Raw genomic sequence first — 24,290 nt, 5'->3', positions numbered from 1 at the left:
TCACAGGTGTTAACAATCACCATAATTGGCACACCTGCAATTGTATATAGATGGATGCTTGCAGACAGATCCAGAAGAGGAACAAATAATACTAACTGAACTCAATACTACATTTAAAAATATTCTATATCAAAGCTAAGTGGGATAGTTAAACTATCCATAAAAACTTGTTTTAAAACATACAAAAATCAATTAATAAAATATATGCTATTAATAAAGGGCACAATTTACACGGTCACCTTAATACATTTCTCAAGAGATAACCAACAGGCTTTCATATTAGTCTCTCAAAGAGGTATTTCACTCAGGGGATCCTGCCAAATCGACAATTCTTTCTGACTCTGTGACACTAACCCTATAGTGGGCTTAGTTTAGTAGAGCTAGGAGGTCGAAACAAGTGGTGGCCAAAGTGGAGCCTCGGAGACTGTAGGCAAGGAATGTAAATCATTGAGCAGTCTCAGTATTTCATTTAAGTCCACCGTCTCTCTCGCATTTCGATTCTGGGGGCGGGGGGGGGGGGGGGGGGGGGGAACAACGTGAGACTTAATAATGCATTCATCCGGGTTTGTTGGAAGAGGAGAAATTCACACTGCAACAAAACCTAACGATGGAAGTGTGAATGTTATGGGTCACCACAGCCGGTTAATCTCTGGAATTAACACCTTCTTCGAATTCTTTGGGAGTCACTGCCTTTCCTGTTTAGCCTACATACCTTGGGGTTTGACTCCCAATCTCAATACTGTATTTTTTTATTCTGGCCGCTTACTGATCCAGCTTTTCCGTTAAGACGCTCCGGAACGAAAGGGGTGGGATACTTGAGCCCCTTCGCGATGCCTGGAAGGGTAGGTCACACAGCCAGTAACCAGGCGGAGTGTGTTTAGTGAGTAAGTTTTACCACCACTTTTAACTTCAGCACAGGACGACTTCCTGCTGGGGCTAGAACTTCTTTCCAGTTCCAGTGGAATAAGGCCATTGCTGGAGGTCAGTTAGTTCAGTCGCTCAATCGTGTCTGACTGTTTGCGATCCCGTGGACTGCAGCACGCCAGGCCTCCCTATCCATCACTAACTCCCAGAGTTTACTCAAACTTATGTCCATGGAGTTGGTGATGCCATCCAGCCATCTCATCCTCTGTCGTCCCCTTCTCCTCCTGGCCCCAATCCCTTCCAGCATCAGAATCTTTTCCAATGAGTCAACTCTTGGCATGAGGTGGCCAAAGTATTGGTGTTTCAGCTTCAACAGCAGTCCTTCCAGTGAACACCCAGGACTGATCTGCTTTAGAATGGACTGGTTGGATCTCCTTGCAGTCCAAAGGGCTCTCAAGGGTCTTCTCCAACACCATAGTTCAAAAGCATCAATTCTTCAGCGCTCAGCTTTCTTTATAGTCCAACTCTCACTTCCATACATGACCACTGGAAAAACCATAGCCTTGACTAGACACACCTTTGTTGACAAAGTGATGTCTCTGCTTTTTAATATGCTGTCTATCCTGGTCATAACTTTTCTTCCAAGGAGCAAGAGTCTTTTAATTTCTTCGGGGAGGGGAACGGGCTAAAGTAAGTTCCCGAGGATTGATCAGGTACTAGGCAGGATTAGGCGGAGAAGGCAATGGCAACCCACTCCAGTACTCTTGCCTGGAAAATCCCATGGACGGAGGAGCCTAATGGGCTGCAGTCCATGGGGTCGTGAAGAGTTGGGCACGACTGAGCGACTTCCCTTTCACTTTTCACTTTCATGCATTGGAGAAGGAAATGGCAACCCATTCCAGTGTTCTTGCCTGGAGAATCCCAAGGACTGTGGAACCTGGTGGGCTGCCGTCTATGGGGTAGCACAGAGTCGGACTCGGCTGAAGCGATTTAGCAGCAGCAGCAGGCAGGATTAGGAGGCGGAGTCGAGAGCGGGGACTTCGCGGGGGCGGAGCGGCGCCGCGCTGCGTCATATTGGAGGCTCCAACTGGCGCTGAGGTTGGTGGGAGTTTGCGCCGTCGCGGTTGCCGGTTGTTCGGCCGTTTTTTTTTTTTTTTTGGCTTGCTGAATCCGCCATATTGAAGAGGGCCGGGGCAAGCGATTTCTGGAACTCCAGCGGCCTCGTATCCCGCCCTTAAGGGGTTTTGTGGAGCCCAGCCCCTTCAAGCGTCACTCAGCTCCCAGGCCTTTCAGGAGCTTGACTGCTTGTGTTGCCTTCCTCCTTTACGGGAGACTGCCGCGTTAGCGGCTCATTTTAGTGTTGGCGTTGGCAGCTAGGACTGAGTCGGAGTGAAGAGACCAGGCCCTAAAAGGTGAAACCGCAGCTGCGGGAGCACTAAGCGGACGTTAAACAGGAGAAACGGTCCACCTGCAGCCCATCTAAGGACAGAGAAACGCCACCGCGAGGAAGAAAAGAGGTAAGAGGGCCGCAACGTGTGGAGTAGGGAGCAGGGCCTTTTTCCCTCAGGCTACAGGCCGGAGGTCGGCCGTGGCAGTTTTTTTCCGGTACTAGGGGTTGAGCTTTGTATTTTCTTTCGCTGTTGCGTAGTTTGTTCTTGAGGTAAAAGGCCCTACATTAAACAGTGAGGAGCCACCCCTCCGCACCTCCTCAGGGATTCAGCGGCTGGAGCTTGTTAAGTATATCTTCGTCCTTTTGTTGGGGTGGGGGCGCCGGCCCTCCACCCGGGTGGAGTGTCTCTAACCACGCTAATGGGTGCGGATCCGGCGCTCTAGAAAAGTGCCTGTGTTTTGAACTGTAAAGGAAAATGGCTCTTGTCTCTGTCTCCACCTCCGTCCCCCCCCCCCCTTTTTTTTTTTCCTCGGGGAAGCTTTTTTTTTTTCCTGTGCCGGGAGGCTAACCGCCCCACCTTCGGGAATTGTGGCACAATCCTCAGAGGAGATTGGTCTCCTCGTTGCACTTAACGGCAAACGCCATCACTGAGACAGAGCGATTTGAAGTGGAGTTGGGCTCCAGCTCCGCATGTCTGTCAGATTTTGACGTTTGTGCACTTCCCTAATACTACACCAAAGTGATTATGGCTGAGGGTTAATGGAAGTTGTGGTGGTGAAGATATCTGTTTCACATTTGCTTTTACCTTTTTCTTTCTTTGCTACAGAAATAGTAGCTTCACTCAGTTTCTTAAGTAATACAATTTCATTTTTGTTATGTGATCCATTACGTTTCAAATATTCAAAATTTTTCGTTATTATGAAATATTACAGTTCTGTAGCACATCCTTACGAAATTCTGCTAAAATGTTACTTGAATATGCCACTGTGCACATTCTCCTACAGGTGTTTTAAGTAATGTAAGAGCTTTTTAAACCTTATTGAGCTTTAGCTTTTAGATGCGGGTTAAATTTGCATTCTGTATTTTTTAAATGATATATGCCCTGTAACATTTTCTTACCAGGGAACGCAGGCATTCGTTCGTTAAAGCTGCATGACATTTGTGTACATAAAAAACAATTTGGTATGCTCTTAGTAAAGTTTTTTTTTTTTCTAGTCTTATTAAAGATTATATCCTATAAGTAAGATTATATTCTGACAATAACTTTCGGTGCCTAGTTTAAATTTTCGTTCTGCTCATTCGGAAATTAAAGCATGTAGCTTAAGTGTCTTAATATTTAGGAGCTATTTGCCATAATTATTTCAAAGGACGCCTTTTTATATGTTATATTTGATAAATTTCAAGCTACATTACGTAGATTGTAACTATTTTTCTTGGATTTTTCCCATATATAAAAGTTTAAGCTATATCATCTTGATATTTTAAATGTTATTCCTTTTTTTGGTTGGACTTAATTATATTGAATGTTTCTTATGAATTTAGAGAGAATTTCGGTGGCGACTGCATAACAGCAAAACATTAATTACATTTAAGACTAAGTTCTAAAGTAATTTTTTTAAGAGTAGATTTTACTGTAAATCATATTAGTGGGTAGAAGTGGGTCTCTTTTCTGGTTACCTTGAAATGCATTTTCAATATTAAACTAAGATAAAGCAGATTTCATGGATAATTTTTCTTTGATGCAGCTTACTATGTTTGAAATTGGATATTTTTCAAGCTTTGGTGTGGAAACAATATGGTTTTGGGTTGGCTAGTACCTAGGAGCAGAATTACTGGATTGTATTTAAATTTAAGATTAATTTAAACTGTACAGTCTTGTTCCCCACAGGATTGCCCCATTTTACATTCTTACCAACAGTTTATGAGATTTCCAGTCCGTTTTGACTAATTTTGATTTTCTGGTTATACTGATTCTAGTGGACTTGTAGTGGTATCTTACTGTGGTTAATTTGCATTTCCTACTGACTAGTCATATTGAGCATAATCTTATCTACTTGTTGGCTGTTTGTATATCTTTACTTGGAGAAATATCTATTTAAACTCTCATTTAAAAATTTTTTTTCTGTTTATATTGTATTTTTTTCTGGTATGTGACTTGCAGTATTACTCTTAATCTGTGTTCTTTATGGTGTCTTTAGAAATGCAGTAGTTTCTAATTGTCATTAAGTTCAGTTTATTAGTGTTTTTCTTTTTATCACTTTTCATGTCTAGCCACAAAATTTTTGCTTAGCTGAAGGTCATAAAGGTTCATATTTCTTATGGATTTTACAAAGTATTTATGTTTGGTCTGCTGTCCTTGTTAACTTGTGTATTGTGTGATTAAGGGATCCAAATTCATCTTTCGCATGTGGATATCCAGTTGATTCGTGGAAGGTGGTTCAAATATTTTTCTTTCACCCTCCGGTAGTGTTGGCACCTTTGTTGAAAATCATTTGACATATTAAAAAAGGTTTTATAAATAAGGGCTTATTTCTGAACTACACTTGATATGTTGATGTGTCTTGTGTATTGTCACAGTAGCACTGCATAAGTTATATTCTAATGACAGTGACAGTTAAATTGTTAAAAAAAATTGTGGTGGTGATGGTGGTTTAGTTGCTAAGTCACGTCATAAGAGTCATAAAACTCTTTTGTGACCCCATGGACTGTATCCCACCAGGTTCTTCTGTCTATGGGATTCCCCAGGTTTCCTTCTCCAGGGGCTCTTCCCAGCGCAGGAATTGAGGCTGCATTTCCTGCTTGACAGGCAGATTTTTACTCCTGGGCCATCTGAAAATCTCCAGTGGTATTAAGTACAGTTGTTGGGCAGCCATTGTGAGAGTGACACTTTTATATTGCCTTTGCATTTTACTTCTACCGTATGTTTCCTGAATCTTGATGTATTTCCTTATTTCAGTACTCAAAACTTTAGCTTCCATTTTGCCCTGTTAGAAGTTGTGTCCTTAAAAACATTGATTATCAATATAGAGTCTGACAGTATTTGGGAAAACTTTAACAGGGGTTTTTTGCTCTACCCTGATAACTTAAAAGCACTTGTGGAGCTTTCAAAATATCCTGGTAATTGTTTTTACACCCTGCTCCCAACTCCCTAGCAACAGCTCCCACTTAGTTTGTCAACAGTTTGTTACTGTTTCTAAGCATGCAGTTTTTAATTTTGTAGTGGGTTAGTTACTCAGTGTCTGACTCTTTGCAATCCCATGGACTGTACCTGCCAGGTTCCTGTGTCTGCTGGATTTTCCAGGTAAAAATACTGGAGTGGGTTGCCATTTTCGTCTCTTCTGATCCAGGGATTGAACCTGGCTCTTGTGCATTGCAAGAAGATTCTTTACCATTTGAGGCACAAACCATCATTTTTAAAGTTGTGTTTTGCATTTTAGGGCTTTACTTGTGGCTCAGTTGAAAGAATCCATCTGCAGTACAGGAGACCTGGGTTCAATTCCTGGGTTGGGAAGATCCCTTGGGGAAGGAAATGGTTACCCACTCCAGTATTTTGGCCTGGAGAATTCCATGGATTGTATATGGTCCATGGGATCGCAAAGAGTCAGACAGGACTGAGCGACTTTAACTTTTGCATTTTAATTATGTTAGTGCTATTTAGCACTTAGTATGCATCATTTTATTAAGATACTGTTCTTTCCACAGACCTGAAGATTAGTTCTGAGGTCAGCTAGTGGTGATTCCATCTTTTGTACAAATTATTGTCATAGTATTCTATAATCATTGGTTTGTATTTTTCATCTTTAAACATTGAAACGTGACAATCAGAATAGACTCAGGTTTGATTAAAGTTTTTTTGGTAATATTGTTTTAAAGATTATTAAATTATTTCGGTACTGAGAAGTAGCCACAGAGATGTGTATTCAACAGAGTTAAAGTTCTCTTTTCCTGTGGCTCCCAACACATACAGAATATTTTAATTGGTGAGTTTATTTTTAAAAATGTTTGGATAACTTTATTTGTGAAGTCGCTCAGTCGTGGCCAGCTCTTTGCAACCCCATGGACTGTGGCCTACCTGGCTCCTCTGTCAGTGGGATTTTTCAGGCATAATATTGGAATGGGTTGCCATTTCCTTCTCCAGGAGATCTTCCTGACCCAGGGATTGAACCCAGGTCTCCTGCATTGTAGGCAGACACTTTACTGTCTGAGCTACCAGGGAAGTCCCAATTCATATATATATATGAAAAAATATATATATATATATATATTAGTATTTTATTTGTATGGCTGTGACAAGCCCTGGTTATGGCATGTGGGATCTAGTTCCCTGACCAGGGATCAAACCCAGGCTCCCTGTATTGAGAGCACAGTTTTAGCCACTGGATCACCAGGGAAGTCCAGAGTATGTTTTTTTATTTATTTTAAAATTTTTAAAATTTTTTTATTTTTATTTTTTTAAAATTTTTATTTTTTTTACTTTACAATACTGTACTGGTTTTGCCATACATTGACATGAATCCACCACAGGTGTACATGAGTTCCCAACCCTGAACCCCCCTCCCACCACCCTCCCCATATCTCTGGGTCATCTCAGTGCACCAGCCCCAAGCATCCTGTATCCTATATCGAACCTAGACTAGTGATTTGTTTCTTACACGATAGTATACATGTTTCAGTGCCATTCTCCCAATTCATCCCACCCTCTCTCTCTCCCACAGAGTCCAAAAGTCTGTTCTTTAATCTGTTCTTCAAAAATCTGTGTCTCCTTTGTTGTCTCGTATCATTACCATCTTTCTAAATTCCATATATATGTGTTAGTATACTGTATTGATGTTTTTCTTTCTGGCTTACTTCATTCTGTATAATTGGCTCCAGTTTCATCCACCTCATTAGAACTGATTCAAATGTATTCTTTTTAATGGCTGAGTAATACTCCATTGTATATATGTACCACAGCTTCCTTACCCTTTTGTCTGCTGATGGACAGATTATGTTTTTATTGTTGAGAAATTTTGTCGTTTTTGATGTAGTTTTTCAGGAATGTAAAATAGTAGTCCTTTGTGTTCCAGGAAATGTATAGAAAAATTTACTTGTAAAAATACATAGTTGTACGCTGTCCTTAGATTTTTAGATGACAGCTCAGTTGTAAAGACTCCGTGGAAGACCCTGGTTTGATTCCTGGGTTGGGAAGATCCTCTGGAGAATGGATAGGCTGCCCACGCCAGTGTTTTTGGTCATCCCTTCTGGCTTAGCTGGTAAAGAATCCCCCTGCAATGTGGAAAACCTGGGTTGGAAAGATACCCTGGAGAAGGGAAAGGCTACCCATTCCAGTATTCTGGCCTGGAGAATTCCACAGTCCATGGAGTCTCAAAGAATTGGACATGACTGAGTGACTCATTTTAGCCTAGAGTGGTACTCTTGAGATTCTGCATTTCTGATAAGTTCTCAGGTGGTGCTGAAACTTCTGGTCTTAAAGGATACTCAGAGAGCCCTTGGCCTTGAGTATATTTCCAGTGTAGCCTACATTTTATTCTAAACACTTACGTGCAATGTGTATATTTGTATTCTAAACACTTACGCACAATGTGTGTATTTGGGGTGCATGTGTCTATTAAAGTTATGTTTATTGTTGATGATTGAAAAGTTTTGGACCCCATAAAAGAGAAGTAGAAGACAAAACAGTTGTGTGCAAATATTTTCTCTCTGATAGCACCATGTAGAAACAATCATATGATTAGGTGTTGTTTTGTGTTCACTTTTAAAAAATAAGTGAAAATACTGTAGGTACAAGTTAGTACTTACTTTGTCATTTAGAAAGTTATCTATAAGTAGGATTATTCAGGCCTGTTAATACTCCATTTTATAAATGTATTGTGATATAGTTAATCTTCCACTTGATGCCCTTTTTAGATTGTCTGCTGTTTTGGTTACATACGCTGTGATCATTTTGGTTTTGGTAAAGACTTGAATATCACCTTGAATCAAAATTTTTGTTAGTTGCTGTGTATTTCAGTTTAATAAAAATTTCCTGTTTTTTTTCTATTTCCTTAAGGTTTTAGTGTTTAGGTATATACTATCTGCTCATTCCACCTGGAAGATTCATAATCCTTGTCTCTGTGTCAAATACTGCTGCTGCTTCCTCCCCCAGACTTCTCACTATACTGCTTAAAACACCCATGACGAAGTTAATTTTAACAGAACTTTGTGTTTCCAGCTCTTAAAAGCCTCACACATAACCAAAAAATTCTTTTATGTACTCCATTTATTTTAACTCAGGTGTTTCCTTGTAAACTGGAGGTTTACAATTTTATAACTTCATTCTGTTCTTTTGGGGAGGATTTTTCTTATTCTTAGACTGGTTATTTTTCATCTTCTGTGGCTGAGGTTTGCAGAATGGTTCACATATAACTAAAATAGCCTTTGATTCTTTCTCTTTTTTTCAATATTCACTTATTTGAGTCTGTTAGTTTTTTGTTGCAGCATGTGGAATTTTCAGTTTTGGCATTCCAACTCTCAGTTGTAACATGTAGGATCTATTTCCCTGACTAGGAATCAAACCAAGGATGTGTACATTGGGACCAATGAATCTTAGCTTTTGAACCACCATGGAAGTCCTCATCTCAGGTTTTTTAAAATATCTCTCTCAATATTTTATTTCTCTGTCAGGGAGGTTTTCCCATTGTGAATTTAGTATCTGTTTCCACCTTTGATATGAGATTGATTAATTGTATTTGAGTGTAGTTTCCTGTTTTACTTGAGGTAGTTGCCCAGACCTTTCTGTAAATAATCATAATCTCCTATATGGGATTGATATGTTTGTTATCCATAGCATATATAAGAATTGATTGAAACAGGATAAAAATAACTGATTATCTGAATGCTTTATGTAATTTAGGACTTAGTGGCTCAGACGGTAAAGTGTCTGCCTATAATGAGGGAGACCCAGGTTCAATCCCTGGGTCGGGCCGATCTCCTGGAGGAGGAAATGGCAACCCACTCCGGTATTCTTGCCTGGAAAATCCCATGGACGGAGAAGCCTGGTAGGCTGCAGTCCGTGAGGTCGCAAGAGTCGGACAGGACTGAGCGGCTTCACTTTCACTTTTCACTTTCATATAATTTAGTACAGCAGTAGTTTTCATTTTGGGCTAAGATGTTGAGTAATGTCTAGAAATACTTAAAAAAAATTTTTATTTTATACTTTTTGACTGCCCTGAGTCTTTGTTGTATGTGGACATTCTCTGGTTGTGGTGAGCAGGGGACTACTCTGTAGTTGTGGTGCATGGGCTTTTCATTAAGGTGACTTCTCTTGTGGCGCTTGGGCTTAGTTGCTCAGCAGCTTGTGGGATCTTCCCAGACCGGGGATATAACTACTGTCCCCTGCATTACAAGGTGGATTCTTAACCACTGGGTCACCAGGGAAGTCCTCATAGTACTTTTGACTATAATGATCAGAGTGGTGAGAGGAATTGGCTTGGACTGGTTGGCAAGTTCAGTGGTTAGAGAACAGAGATGTTGCTAAGCATCTTGCAATTCACAAAATATCTCCAACCCCGAGAATTATTTGGTGTTTATAGTACTGAGATGCCTTGGTCTGCAAGTTGTTTGGAATCATAGTTAAGTTTGCATCCCCTTAGCTTGAGGGCTATTGGTGGCTAAGATGGTAAAGCGTCTGCCTGCAGTGCGGGAGACCCGGGTTCAATCCCTGGGTCGGGAATATCCCCTGGAGAAGGAAATGGTAACCCACTCCAGTACTCTTATCTGGAAAATTCCATGGACAGAGGAGCCTTGTAGGCTACAGTTGCAAAGAGTCGGACACGACTGAGTGACTTCACTCACTCACTCATCTTGTGAGCTGGAGGTAGAGGGGCTCAGAGTTAGACGAGACTAATGTAGTAGTGTCCACAGGTATATCCATTCCTTGTTAGGAGAGGGTGTTATCTGAGCTGTGGAAACGGCTTTGAATTGTTGTCGGTAAAGGATTAGTTTAGTAATCCTCAGTGCTGGCTTTGTGGAAATTACATTAGCAGAAAGAGAATCATGGGATGCTTTCCTGGCTTCCTTTCAGCTAATGGTGCTATAGATAGAACCCTGTTTTATCTTCCTTTTCTCTCCTGTGTTAACTCATCAAAGTAATATATTGGCAGTTTACATTGCCAACAAGGCAGAAATATTATTTGCTACTAATTAGTTTACTGGTGCCAGGAATAAATTGCCTTTTCCCCCCTTTCTGGGTTTTGAGGCCATTCTGTGTCTTCTTAGGGAATCCAGTAAATGTGTAGTACAGATGCAGACTAGAGAGGAGGGAGGAGGTGGTGACTCATACAACACGGGGAGAATTTTGTGTTTAGAAATTTTCTTTGCTGCCTTTGTCATTCAGTTGCTAAGTTGTATACGATTCTTTGCAATCTCATGAACTGCAGCACACCAGGCTTCCTGTCTTTCACTATCTCCTGCAGTTTGCTTGAACTCATGTCTGTTAAGTCAGTGATGCCACCCAGCCATCTCATCCTGTCACTCCCTTCTCCCCTGGCCCTTAATGTTTCCAGCATCGAAGTCTTTTCCAGTCCGTCAGCTGTTTGTATTACTTTTTGCAAAATATTCCAATACTTTGAATTTTAGCATCAGTCCTTCCAGTGGATATTCAGGGCTGATCCCCTTTAGAATTGACAGGTTTGATCTCCTTGCTGTCCTGCCTTAAAAGCAACTTTATTTCTTCAAATTTAAATCCATTTGTAGTAGCTCTTACTTGCTAAATATTATTGAATAACTGAATTTTTACTTAACATTTATACAGTGATTATTTAGACTCCCAGGGATTGTTGTTACATAATCTAAATTACTTTATCACATTGTTAACGAATTATCAATATATTATTGATTTAGTAAAAGTGAAGTCGCTCAGTCGTGTCTGACTCTTTGCAACCCCATGGACTGTAGCCTACCAGGCTCCTCTGTCCGTGGGATTCTCCAGGCAATAGTCCTGAAGTGGATTGCCATTTCCTTCTCCAGGGGATCTTCCCAACCCAGGGATCGAACCTGGGTCTCCCACCTTGTAGACAGATGCTTTACCATCTGAGCCACCAGGGAAGTCCATATTATTGATTTACTGGTTATTAAAGAATCTAAAGAAACAGTGCTATAGTATATGCCATTCAGAAATTTTTCTGTAATGTCTCTTGAGTGGAGTTCTTGGTGGTCTGGAGTGAAGTTATGTAATTTGAGATCAGCATATGTGACAAGTGGAGGGGGAGTTCGGTAGTTAATACAAGTATCCTTCTGTTTGTTAAGATATCTTGGGTTGCATTACTAGTGGTTCAACCAGTTTGTGAGTTATTTAACCTTAAAATTAGAGACTTAAGAGACTTCCCTAGTGGTCCAGTGTTTAAGTCTCTGAGCTTCCACTGCAGGGAACATGGGTTTTCGGTTCCTTATCTGGAAACTAAGATCCCAAATGCTTCAAGGTATGGGCAAGTAAAATAGACTCACTTTTTGCTATCTTGAAAGTGAAGTGACAGTCAGTCAGTTGTTTCTATCTTTTTGTGACCTCATGAACTGGAGTTCTCCAGGCCAGAATACTGGAATGGGATCTCCAGTAGATCTACCAGGAGATCTTCCCAACCCAGGGAAGTCCAGTAGATTTCCAGGAGATTTTCCCAACCCAAGGATTGAACCCAGGTCTCCTGCATTCCTGGAGATTCTTTACCAACTGAGCTATGATGGTTGCTATCTTATCTTACTATAACTCTCAAGTTGTGTTTATTCCTTTAACACTATTGATAGTTCTGGTTCAGGCTATCTCTAGATATTGTACTCCGAGTGTCAGCAATGGTAGCAGTCTTCTACCTGAAGGCTTGACAGTTGGACCAATGACTTACTCATAGGACTGACTGTCGGTAGGGGCCATCTAGTGCTACTTCCTGTTCTGGAGCAAATAAAATGTTGGTTGCCTTGCTGAGAATACTTTTGCTGAGTGTGAAGAATATTAATGGTGCTAAAAAGTAATGTATTAAGAGAAATCTTAGTTTTTTCTCATTAAAAAGAGTAGAGACATACAGCGCTTTGATCTTGTTGTAGATCAGTTCAGTTTAGTTCAGTTGCTTAGTCGTGTCCGACTCTTTGTGGATCATGAATTGCTGCACACCAGGCCTCCCAGTGCATCACCAACTCCCGGAGTTCACTCAGACTCACGTCCATCGAGTCAGTGATGCCATCCAGCCATCTCATCCTCTGTTGTCCCCTACTCCTCCGGCCCCCAACCCCTCCCAGCATCAGAGTCTTTTCCAATGAGTCACCTCTTCGCATGAGGTGGACAAAGTACTGGAGTTTCAGCTTCAGCATCATTCCTTCCAAAGAACATCCAGGACTGATCTCCTTCAGAATGGACTGGTTGGATCTCTTTGCAGTCCAAGGGACTCTCAAGAGTCTCCTCCAATACCACAGTTCAATTCTTCAGCGCTCAGCTTTCTTCACAGTCCAACTCTCACATCCATACATGACCAGTGGAAAAACCATAGCCTTGACTAGACTTACCTTTGTTGGCAAATTAATGTCTCTGCTTTTGAATATGCTATCTAGATTGGTCATAACTTTCCTTCAAAGGAGTAAGCGTCTTTTAATTTCATGGCTGCAGTCACCATCTGCAGTGATTTTCGAGCCCCCCAAAATAAAGCCTGACACTTTGTTTTAGATAGTTGTGTGTAAAATTTTATGTTGATTCTTTGTTTTTTTTTTTTATCACTAAAAGAGAATTAGAAGAAGCTTCTTACTTTGAATGTTGGATTTCTTAACAGGTTAGCAGTTAACACTTTTTTGGTTTCATGCCCTTAACATTGTAAAAGGTTTTGAGAATCTTAGGAAGTTTTAGTTTCTCTGTGTTATCTCCTAATATTTACCATGTTTTAAAATTTAAGTTGTAGATTAAAATATTTTCAATGTTCCATTTGAAACCCAGTTACATGTTAATGAATATTATTGTGAAAGTGGAAATATATTATTTTCAAAGTGGAAAAAATTTTAATAGCTATTTTGTAAGGGAGTATTACCTAGAGCCAGACATCCTGGAATGTGAAGTCAAGTGGGCCTTAGGAAGCATCACTATGAACAAAGCTAGTGGAGGTGATGGAATTCCAGTTGAGCTATTTCAGGTCCTTAAAGATGATGCTATGAAAATGCTGCACTCAATATGCCAGCAAATTTGGAAAACTCAGCAGTGGCCACAGGACTGGAAAAGGTCAGTTTTCATTCCAATCCCAAAGAAAGGCAATGCCAAAGAATGCTCAAACTACTGGACAGTTGTAGTCATCTCACATGCTTATAAAGTAACGCTCAAAATTCTCCAAGCCAGGCTTCAGCAATATGTGAACCGTAAACTTCCAGATGTTCAAGCTGGTTTTAGAAAAGGAAGAGGAACCAGAGATTTAATTGCCAACATCCGCTGGATGATTGAAAAAGCAAGAGAGTTCCAGAAAAACATCCATTTCTGGTTTATTGACCATACCAAAGCCTCTGACTGTGCGGATTGCAATAAACTGTGGAAAATTCTGAAAGAGATGGAAATACCAGACCACCTGATCTGCCTCTTGAGTAACCTATGTGCAGGTCAGGAAGCAACAGTTAGAACTGTACGTGGAACAACAGACTGGTTGCAAATAAGAAAAGGAGTATGTCAAGGCTGTATATTGTCACCCTTTTTATTTAACTTACATGCAGAATACATCATGAGAAATGCTGGGCCAGAAGAAGCACAGCTGAAATCAAGATTGCCGGGAGAAATATCAGTAACCTCAGATGGGCAGATGACACTGCCCTTATGGCAGAAAGTGAAGAGGAACTAAAAAGCCTCTTGAGGAAAGTGAAAGTGGAAAGCGAAAAAGTTAGCTTAAAGGAAACAAAGATCATGACATCTAGTCCCATCACTTCATGGGAAATAGATGGGGAAACAGTTGAAAAAGTGTCAGACTTTATTTTTCTGGGCTTCAAAATCACTGCAGGTGGTGATTGCAGCCATGAAAGTAAAAGACGCTTTACTCCTTCAAAGGAAAGTTATGACCAACCTAGATAGCATATTGAAAAGCAGAGACATTACTTGGCCAACAAAGGTCTGTCTAGTCAAGGTTATGGTTTTTCTAGTGGTCATGTATAGATGTGAGAGTTGGACTGTGAAGAAAGCTGAGCGCTGAAGAATTGATGCTTTAGAACTGTGGTGTTGGAGAAGACTCTTGAGAGTCCGATGGACTGCAAGGAGATCCAACCAGTCCATTCTAAATGAGATCAGTCCTGGATGTTCTTTGGAAGGACTGATGCTGAAGCTGAAACTCCAGTACTTTGTCCACCTCATGCTAAGAGTTGACTCATTGGAAAAGACTCTGATGCTGGGAAGGATTGGGGGGAGGAGGAGACAGGGATGACAGAGGATGAGATGGCTTGATGGCTTCAACTCGATGGATGTGAGTTTGAGTAAACTCTGGGAGATGGTATGGACAGGGAAGCCTGGCATGCTGTGTGATTCATGAGGTTGCAAAGAGTTGGACACAACTGAGTGACTGAACTGAACTGAAGGGATTTTTAGGTTTGTAGGAAAATTACCTAGACAACAGTTCTTATTTGCCCTCTTCTGTTGTTTACAGCTTACTTTAGTATGTTTGTTGCAGTGCATAAATCTGTATTGATACATTAACAAGGGACCATAGTTTATGTAGAGTTCATTCTATATTTTAGAGCTCTATGGGTTAGGACAAATATATCATCATTATATCATATGGGAATGTTCCAGTTGCTTAAAATGTGCTGTTCTCTACTCATTCATTTCTTCTTCCCTCTTGCTCAATACTTAGCAGCCGCTGTCAATTTTGCTGTCTCTATAGTATTGCATTTTCCAGAATGTTACTTAGAATGTTTCAGAATGTTGTCTCTTGAAACTGATTAAAGAAACCACTTAGAACAGCGTGGATTTGAGATTTCGCTATGTCTTTTTGTTGGTTAGTGTGCCATTTATCTATGAATAATATTCTACTGTTTTTTGTTGCCGCAGTCATTAACTTTTTGAAGGACATTTTGGTTGCTTCCAGTTTTTGGCAAATGTGAGTAGAGCTGCTCAAAATGTTTATGTGCAAGTTTTTGTTAGGAGTTAAGTTTTTGTTTGGCTGAATAACCAAGAGTATGATTGCTGGGTTGTATGGCAAACCTATTTTTACTTTAGTAAGAAGCTGTAAAATTGTCTTTTAAAATGAAGGACTACCATTTTTTCATTCTCCCCAGCAGTGTGTGATAAGTACTTCAGTAAGGAGAATAAAGCTATCATTTTGGTATTCTGTGTATGGGGACTAAATAAGGGTAATTGATTTAATGTTCTAGTTTGGTGCCCATTACAGATCCCAAAGTTTCTAGATTTTGAGGGAAGAAATGAATGAAAAATGAGTCAGAGATTGTTTTTAATTTATATATGAGAATAAGATTCTGGATTTGTGGTGAGAAATTTCTTAGCATCAATTAGTGCATACAGTTGCAAAAGATATAAAAAGATTGGGAGTCAGTGATTTTCAGCGTTTCTTTGTGAAATTTTGGTAGTGGTTGCTAGATTGGTGGAACATTTGACATAGCTTATAGGCTTCTTGGGGTTCACGCTGAACAAAATAAAGCCACTGGCATCGTTACGTAGTTTGTCCTATCATTTTACAGAGGGATAGTCATAGATGCTCAAAACAGGAAGTGCAGCACAACAGGCTTTGAGAGCTGAATATAAGGGGATTTGATGACACTTGTGAAGGATACCTCTGACAAAGCAACCATTTGAGTTCAAAGGTGGAGAAAGAGAGAATGAGATGAATTGAGAGAGTAGCATTGCAATATATATATACACTGTCATTTGTAAAATAGGTAAGTGGTGGGAAGCTGCTGTAAACAGGGAGCTCAAGCAGTTGCACTGTGGTGACCTAGAGGAATAGTATGGTGGGAGGGGAGGAAGATTCATGAGGGAGGGGATATATGTATAAAATCACTGACTCAGTGGATATGAATTTAAGCAAACTCCAGAGATAGTGAAGGACAAGGAAGCCTGGCATGCTGTAGTTCATGAGGTTCCAGAGAGTCAGGCATGACTTAGTGGCTGAACAGCAACATGGCTGATTCACACTGTTGTAAACAGCGCAATATTGTAAAAAATGAGTTAAATAAAAGGAGTAAAAAGAATGAGTACAGATTAAAAGTCTCAGAAATAACATTGGGAGTAAAACTTAAACATGATGGGAAAAATGTTACTTAAAAGTTATATTCAAATTCTTTCTACTGAAAATAGGATTCTTATTCATATTTTTGTTTTTATGAGAGGAGGAAAAACTCTTAAGTTCACTTCTAGGTGGTTAATTAATTGTCCACTGTTACCAGCTAGGCTTATAACCATCTTGAGAAACCATTCATTTGTATGTAATGTTCAATATAAACTTTTTGTAGAGGTTTGCATTTTAGCATTGCATCTTTATGACTATAGACATATGTTAGTAAGCCTGTACATTGTATATGAGGCTTATCATACATGGCAGGAGGAAAAAAAAACAGTTAAAGAATTGCTGCTTTTGTTGACAATCTTCTTCCAGACTACAAGTCTTACAGATGAGCCTTAATCTTATTGAATGTGCTGTAGCAATTCATTTTAATTTTAAATACCCTTATTAAAATTAAATACTAATTTAGAAGTAAGTATTTTTGTACTTTCTTTTAATTTGCATAGGGCTTACAATGCCACTGAATTATAATACAGAATAAATATTTTTTTATATATGCTTAAACATTTAATTGACTTATGTTTTATATTCAAAATAGTTGATATTAATGCTTACAGTTGCAAAATGTGTGCAAGAGGAGTAAGGTTTAGGTAGCATTATGAAGGATAAATATAGCTTGAGCTTTTGTGTTTCATACTGCTTGCATCTTCTAAGTCCAGATTATGTATCTACTATTTAAATTAAAATAAAACATGCAGAAGAAAATTTTCCATTTTCCTGTTTCAGTTATGCAATTTAGTAACATTATACCACAAAGCTACAGTAATCAAGACAGTATGGTACTGACACAGAAATAGAAATACAGATGAATGGTACAGGATGGAAAGCCCAGAGGTAAATGCTCACACCTCTGCTTACCTAATCTGTAACAACGTGACAAGAATATACAGTGAAGACAAGATAGTCTCTTCAGTAAGTGGTGCTTAGGAAACTGGACAGCTACATGTAAAAGAATGAAATTAGAACGGCTCCCCAGCCACACAAAAATAAACTGGATTAAAGACCTAAATGTAAAGTGAAGTCGCTCAGTCGTGTCTGACTCTTTGTGACCCCATGGACTGTAGCCTACCAGGCTCCTCCCTTCATGGGATTCTCCAGGCAAGAGTACTGGAGTGGGTTGACCATTGCCTTCTCCAGGGGACCTTCCCGACCCAGGGATCGAACCCGGGTCTCCTGCATTCCAGGCAGAAGCTTTAACCTCTGAGCCACCAGGGAAGCACCTAGGCTGGTGTAAATTCTTAAAGGCAAACATAGGAAAAACACTCTTTGATAGAAACCTCAGTCAGATCTTTTTTGACCCGCTTCCTAGAGTAATGAAGATAAAAACATAAACAAATGGGACCTAATTAAACTTAAAAGCTTCTACACAGAAAAGAAACCATAAACAATGTGAAAAGACAGCCCTCAGAATGAGAAAAAGATCCATTTACAAATACTTGAAAATATGTGCAAACAAAGCAACTGACAAAGGTTTCTTTCTAAAATACAAGCAGCTCATGCAACTCAATATTAAAACAAACAACCCAATCAAAAAGTGGATGGAATATCTAAATAGACATTTCTCCAGAGAAGACCTTCAGATAGCCAAGAGACACATGGAAAGATACTCAACATCACCAGTTTTTAGGGAAATGCAAATCTAAAGTACAATGAGGACAGAATAAGTCCATTTACATTGTTATACAACTAACACCATTCATTTCCAGAAGTTTATTCATCCTGTAAAACTGAAATAAACTCATTAAACATTGCCCTTTTCTCCCAGCTGCTTGCAACTACTTTTCTACTTTCTATCTCTATGAATTTGATTACATAGTTCAAGTGGAATCCTACATTATTCATCCTTCTGTGATTGGGTTATTCCACTTGACATAGTGTCCTCAGGGCTTATCTGTGTTGCCACATATCCCAGAGTTTACTTTTTCTTAGGCTGAATAGAATTCCATTGTGTGTAAATCAGTTCAGTTCCTCAGTGATGTTCAGCTCTTTGTGACCCTGTGGACTGCAACATACCAGGCTTCCCTGCTTGCTCAAACTCAGGTCCATTGAGTTGGTGATACCATACACCAACTTATCCTCTGTTGTCTGCCTCCTGCCTTCAATCTTTCACAGCATTCAAGGTGTTTTCTTTTGAGTCAGTTCTTCCCAACAGGTGACCAAACTTGGAGTTTCAGCTTCAGCATCTGTCTTTCCAATAAATATCCAGGACTGATTTCCTTGAGGATTGACTGGTTTGATCTCCTTGCAGTCCAAGGGACTCTCAACAGTCTTTTCCAACACCACAGTTCAAAGGCATCAATTCTTCCGTTCTCCGCTTTTCTGTAGTCCAGCTCTCACATCTGTGCGTGACTACTGGAAAGACCATAGCTTTGTCTAGATGGACCTTTGCTGGCAAAGTAATGTCTCTTCTTTTTAAAATGCTGTCTAGGTTGGTCGTAGCTCTTCTTCTAAGAAGCAGGTGTCTTTTAACTTCATGGCTGCAGTCACCATCTGCATTGATTTTGGAGCCCAAGAAAATAAAGTCTCTCACTGTTTCCATCTGTTTGCCATGAAATGATGAGACCAGATGCCATGATTTTCTTTTTTTGAATATTGAGTTTTAACTCAACGTTTTCACTCTCCTCTTTCCCTTTCATCAAGAGGCTCTTTAGGTCTTCTTTGCTTTCTGCCATACGGGTGGTGTCATCTGCATATATGTTATTGACATTTCTCTTCTTAATTTAAGCTTGTGTTTCATCCACCCCTGCATTTCACATGATGTACTGTGCATGTAAGTTACATAAGCAGGATGAGAATACATGGCCTTGATGTACTCCTTTTCCAGTTTGAATCAGTCTGTTGTTCCATGTCTGGTTCTAACTGTTGCTTCTTACAGATTTCTCAGGAGGCAGGTAAGCTGGTTTGGTATTCCCATCTCTTTAAAAATGTTCCACAGTTTGTCTTGATCCGCATAGTCAGAGGCTTTGGTGTAGTCAATAAAGCAGAAGTAGGTGTTTTTCTGGAACTCTTGATTTTTGATGATCCTGAGGATGTTGGCATTTTGATCTCTGATCCCTCTACCTTTTCTAAATCCATCTTGAACATCTGGAAGTTCTTGGCTCACATACTGTTGAAGCCTGACTTGAAGAATTTGGAGCATTTCTTTGCTAGCATGAGAGATGAATGCAGTTGTGCCTTAGTTTGAACATTCTTTGGCCTTGCTGTTCTTTGGGATTGGAACAAAAACTGACCTTTTCCAGTCCTGTGGCCCTGCTGAGTTTTCAAATTTGCTGGTATACTGAGTGCAGCACTTTTAACAGCATCATCTTTTAGGACCTGAAATAGCTCAACTGGAATTCCATCACCTCCACTAGCTCTGTTTGTAGTGATACTTCCTATGGCCCACTTGACTTCACATTCCAGGATGTCTGGCTCTAAGTGAGTGATCATACATACCATCATGGTTATCTGGGTTGTTAAGATATTTTTTGTATAGTTCTCCTGTGTATTTGTGTCATCTGTCTTTAATATCTTCTGCTTCTGTTTAGGTGCATGCTGTTTCTATCCTTTATTGTTCCCATCTTTGCATGAAATGTTCCTTTGATATCTCTGTTTCTTGGAGAAGAAGTCTTTCCCATTCTCTTATTTTTGTCTTATTTCTTTGCACTGATCACTGAAGAAGGCTTTCTGATCTCTCTTTGCTCTGAATGCAGATGGGTATATCTTTCCTTTTCTTCTTTGGCTTTAGCTTCTCTTCTCTCAGCTGTTTGTAATGCCTTCTCCGACAAGCATTTTGCATTGTTGCATTTCTTTCTCTTGGGGATAGTCTTGATCACTAACTCCTCTACAGTGTCACGAACCTCAATCTGTAGTGCTTTGTACACCCTTGAGCTATCAGATCTAATCAGTTGAATCTATTTGTCTCTTCCAGTGTATAATCATAAGGAATTTGACTTAGGTAGGGCATACCTGATTGGTCTTCTGAATTTGGTAGTAAGGAGTTCATGATCTGAGCCATAGTCAGCTCCTAGTCTTGTTTTTTCTGACTGTATACAGCTTCTTCATCTTCTGCTGCAAAGAATATAATAAATATGATTTTGGTATTGACCATATCGTGATATCCATGTGTAGAGTTTTCTCTTGGTATATTAGAAGAGGGTGTCAGTGAGTTCTCTTGGCTAACTCTGTTAACCTTTGCCCTGCTTCATTTTGTACTCCAAGGCTAAACATGCCTGTTACTCCAGCTATCTCTTGACTTCCTTTTGTGTTCCAGTCCCGTGTGATGAAAAGGACATTTTTTGGGGGGGTGTTAGTTCTAGAAGATCTTGTAGGTGTTCCTAAAACTGTTCAGCTTCTTCAGCATTAATGCTTGGGGCATAGACTTGGATTACTGTTATATTGAATGTGAATTTAATTACATTTAATTTGGAAATGAATAGATATCATTGTTTCATTTTTGAGATTGCACTGTAGTACTGCATTTCAAACTCATTTGTTGGCTGTGAAGACTTTTCCATTTCTTCTAAGGGATCCCTGCCCACATAATAGATGTAATGGTCATCTGAATTAAATTTTCCCATTCTGGTCCATTTTAGTTCACTGATGCCTAAATGAGAGGGTCTGGTGGTGTGAAAATCTGGGTCTTCCTCTTGTGGGAGGGCCTTGCTGTCTAAAGCCTTAGTCCAGTTATCTACTGATGAGTGAGGTTGCACTCCCTCCCTGCTAGTTGTTTGGCCTGAGGTAACCCAGCCCTGGGTACTCTGGGCTCTGTGGTAGGGTTAATGATGAACTCCAGGTGGGTTTATGCCAAGGGGAAGGTTCCTTCCTCGCTGTCCCTGTGTGAGCCCCTGCTGATCATGCCTTCTCTGGAATTTTTGCAACACTAGCAGGTGGTTTTGGTTCAGTCTCCTGCGGAGTCATTGCTCCTTTTCTCTGGGTCTTGGTGCACTCAAGATTTTGTTTGTATCCTCCAAGATTGAAGTTCTCTGGTTGCCCCAGTCTTGTGGAAGTCTTTTAATCAAATCCCACCAGCATTAAAGGTCAGATTCCCTGGGAATTCCCAGTCCTTTTGTCAGGTCTCAGGGTGGGAAGCCTGATGTGAGTTCAGAACCTTCATAACAGTGGGAGAACTTTTTTGGTATTATTGCTCTCCAGTTTGTGGGTCACCCGCCTGGTGGGATGATACTTGAATTTACCATTAATGTGCCCTTCCTGCTATCTCACTGTGGCTTCTTTGTCTTTGGACATTATCTTTTTGTGGTGGGTTCCAGTGTCCTTCTGTCCATGTTGGTAAACAATTCATTGTGATTTTGTTGCTCTTGCAGGAGAAGATGTGTGCACTTGGCTTCTGCTCCACCATCTTGAACCATAAGCCCTGTAGTTTGTTTTGAATCAGGAAGTTTGACACCTTCAGCTTTGTTCTTTTTCAAAATTGTTTTAACTGAGTTGACTTGAGATTACATTTGAATTTTATGATGAATGTTTATGTACAAAAAAGCTATTGGTATATTGATTGGGATTTCATTGATTCTACAGATTGACATCTTCTAAATTTTTAAATCAGTTTAAAGTTATTTATTTAGTTGGCTGCATCGGCTCTTAGTTGCAGCATATTTTAGTCGTAGCCTGCAAACTCTTTAGTTGGATCATGTGGGATCTAGCACCCTGACCAGGGAAGGAACCCGGGACCTTGTGTTGGGAACAGAGTCTTGCCACTGGACCACCAAGGATGTCCCTAGATTGACATTGTTTTTCATTATTTATTTATTTTTGGCTGCGCCGAGTCTCTGTTGCTGCACGCAAGCTTTCTCTAGTTGACTCAGACAGGGCTGCTCTTCACTGTGGTTGTGAGCATCTCATTGTGGTGGCTCTGTAGCTGACATGTAGCTGACATGTGCAATCTTCCTAGGCCAGGGATCAAACCCATGTCTTGTGCAGTGGGAGGCAGATTCTTATCTGCTGTACCTAGATTTGATACTTTATTAATAAGTCCTGTAATCTGTGACATGGGTTATCTTTCCATTTATTAATAGTTTCTTTGATTTTTTTCAGAAATGTAGTTTATCTGGGTATGTGTAACCTTTTTTCTTTAAGTTTATTCTTAAGTATTTTATTCTTTTTTTAATGTTCAAATAGAATTCTCTTCTTAATTTCCTTTCTGGATTCTTTTTTTATTTTTAGTGGACTGGTTTTTAGGGTGTTGACTTTTGTACCTGAAACTTTACTAAAACCATTAATTCTAATGGTTTTTATATTGTGGAAGCTTTAGTGTGGTTCAGTATTATGGTTTTTGCTGTGGATTTTTCATATTTGGCTTCTTATGTTGGATTTCCTTCTCTTTATTATTTATCATAAGAGGATGTTCAGTTTTGTCCTTTTTCTCCATCAGTTGAGATGATCATTGGTATTTCTCCCTTTACTCTTCTAGTGTAGAGAATTACATTGTTTGGTTTGAAAATCCTCCTTGGTTGTAGTGTTTAAACCATAATGTGCTGTTGAATTTGATTTGATAGAGTATTTCGGTAAGGATTTTTGCATCAGTATTCATTAGAATTTTTGCATCAATATTCTTGTTCCTTGTTGCTAAAATATATTTTAAAAAGATCTTAAATAACAGCCTTACTTGATGAGTTAAGGTACTAGAAAAGAACTTACCCCACAGTTAGCAAGAAGAAGGAAATAATAAAGATTAGTACAGAGATAAAGAATAGAACTAAAACAGAGAACATCAGTGAAAACAAACTGCTCTTTGAAGAAGTCAGTAAAATTGACAAATGAGAGTGATAATAAACAGAAGACTGAAATTGCTGAAACTAGAAATGAAACTGGAAATATAACACTTATAACACATAGGCCAAAACATGTTGATTTTTAAGAAAATAGTCTATACTATTATATACATCACCAAATTAAGTAAACTAGAAGATGCGGAGAAATAGCTAGAAACATTAAAACTGATCAGGATCAAATCATTGCATAGACATAAAACTGCTAAGAAGACTTCACCAGTAATCAGAAATCTTCCAACAAAGAAAAGCACTGAACCCAATGATATTACTTGTGAATTCTTTCAAACATTCAAGTTATATATATTTGAATAATATCTTTATAGTGACATTCTGAAATATTTACACAAATTGAAGAGGAGGAAATGTTTGTTGAGTCCAGCATTAGGCTGCTGCTTCAGCCAAAGACTGAAGAAACCTACAGACTAAAAGACACCTACAGACCACTATCCCTTGTACACACTGATGCAAAGTAAACAACAAAATACTAACAAACTGAGTTCAGCAACATATTAGAAGAATTATATACAGTGATTAAGTGAGAGTTATTCCTGGAGTATAGGTGTGGTTCAGTGTACAAAAATTAATCAATGTAAGCAAACTAATAGCATAAGGAGAAAAAGTACATAATAATCTCAAGTTTTCGAGATAAACATTTAATAAAATTCTTCTCAGCATTTTGAGTTACCATTATTCTTGTAGCCTGCAAATTTTTGCTAGGGGAATTTTTGATAATCATATATAGGTGCCAGGTCATGTGACAAGTCATTTTTCTCTTACTCCTTTTGAGATTCTCTTTTAGTCTGACTTCTGATTGTTAGGTATCTAGGCATGAGTGTCTAGTGTGCATTTTGGAGTTCTTTGTTGAAATTCTCTCTGTGTATTTTCTGGTTTTGTTTATCTGTGTTCTCTTTCAGGTCATTCTGCAGTTTTAAGACATTTGAAAAACATTCTACAGGGTTGGTTGTGTATTCCTTTGATAAGGCCTTATTTCCC

At 39.4% G+C, this 24,290-nt stretch overlaps 1 protein-coding gene and 1 non-coding gene across 5 annotated transcripts in view; one reads left to right on the top strand and one right to left on the bottom strand.

Moving 5' to 3' along the window:
• The first annotated feature begins 2,022 nt into the window (after positions 1-2,022).
• Positions 2,023-24,290, top strand: part of LOC132659055 (probable ubiquitin carboxyl-terminal hydrolase FAF-X) — a 140,898-nt gene continuing 118,630 nt past the window's right edge. For all 4 annotated transcript variants that reach the window (XM_060408678.1, XM_060408676.1, XM_060408677.1 and 1 more), the window contains exon 1: positions 2,023-2,381. The gene's annotated coding sequence lies outside the window, so the exon portion shown is untranslated. The remainder of the gene's footprint in view (positions 2,382-24,290) is intronic.
• On the bottom strand, positions 17,674-17,745 carry TRNAS-GGA (transfer RNA serine (anticodon GGA)). The gene has a single exon. It is a non-coding gene; the product is annotated as a tRNA-Ser (tRNA).

Source organism: Ovis aries, chromosome Y, assembly GCF_016772045.2.
Source record: "Ovis aries strain OAR_USU_Benz2616 breed Rambouillet chromosome Y, ARS-UI_Ramb_v3.0, whole genome shotgun sequence".
Lineage (NCBI taxonomy): Eukaryota > Metazoa > Chordata > Mammalia > Artiodactyla > Bovidae > Ovis > Ovis aries.
This window is presented reverse-complemented; position numbering and strand designations above follow the sequence as displayed.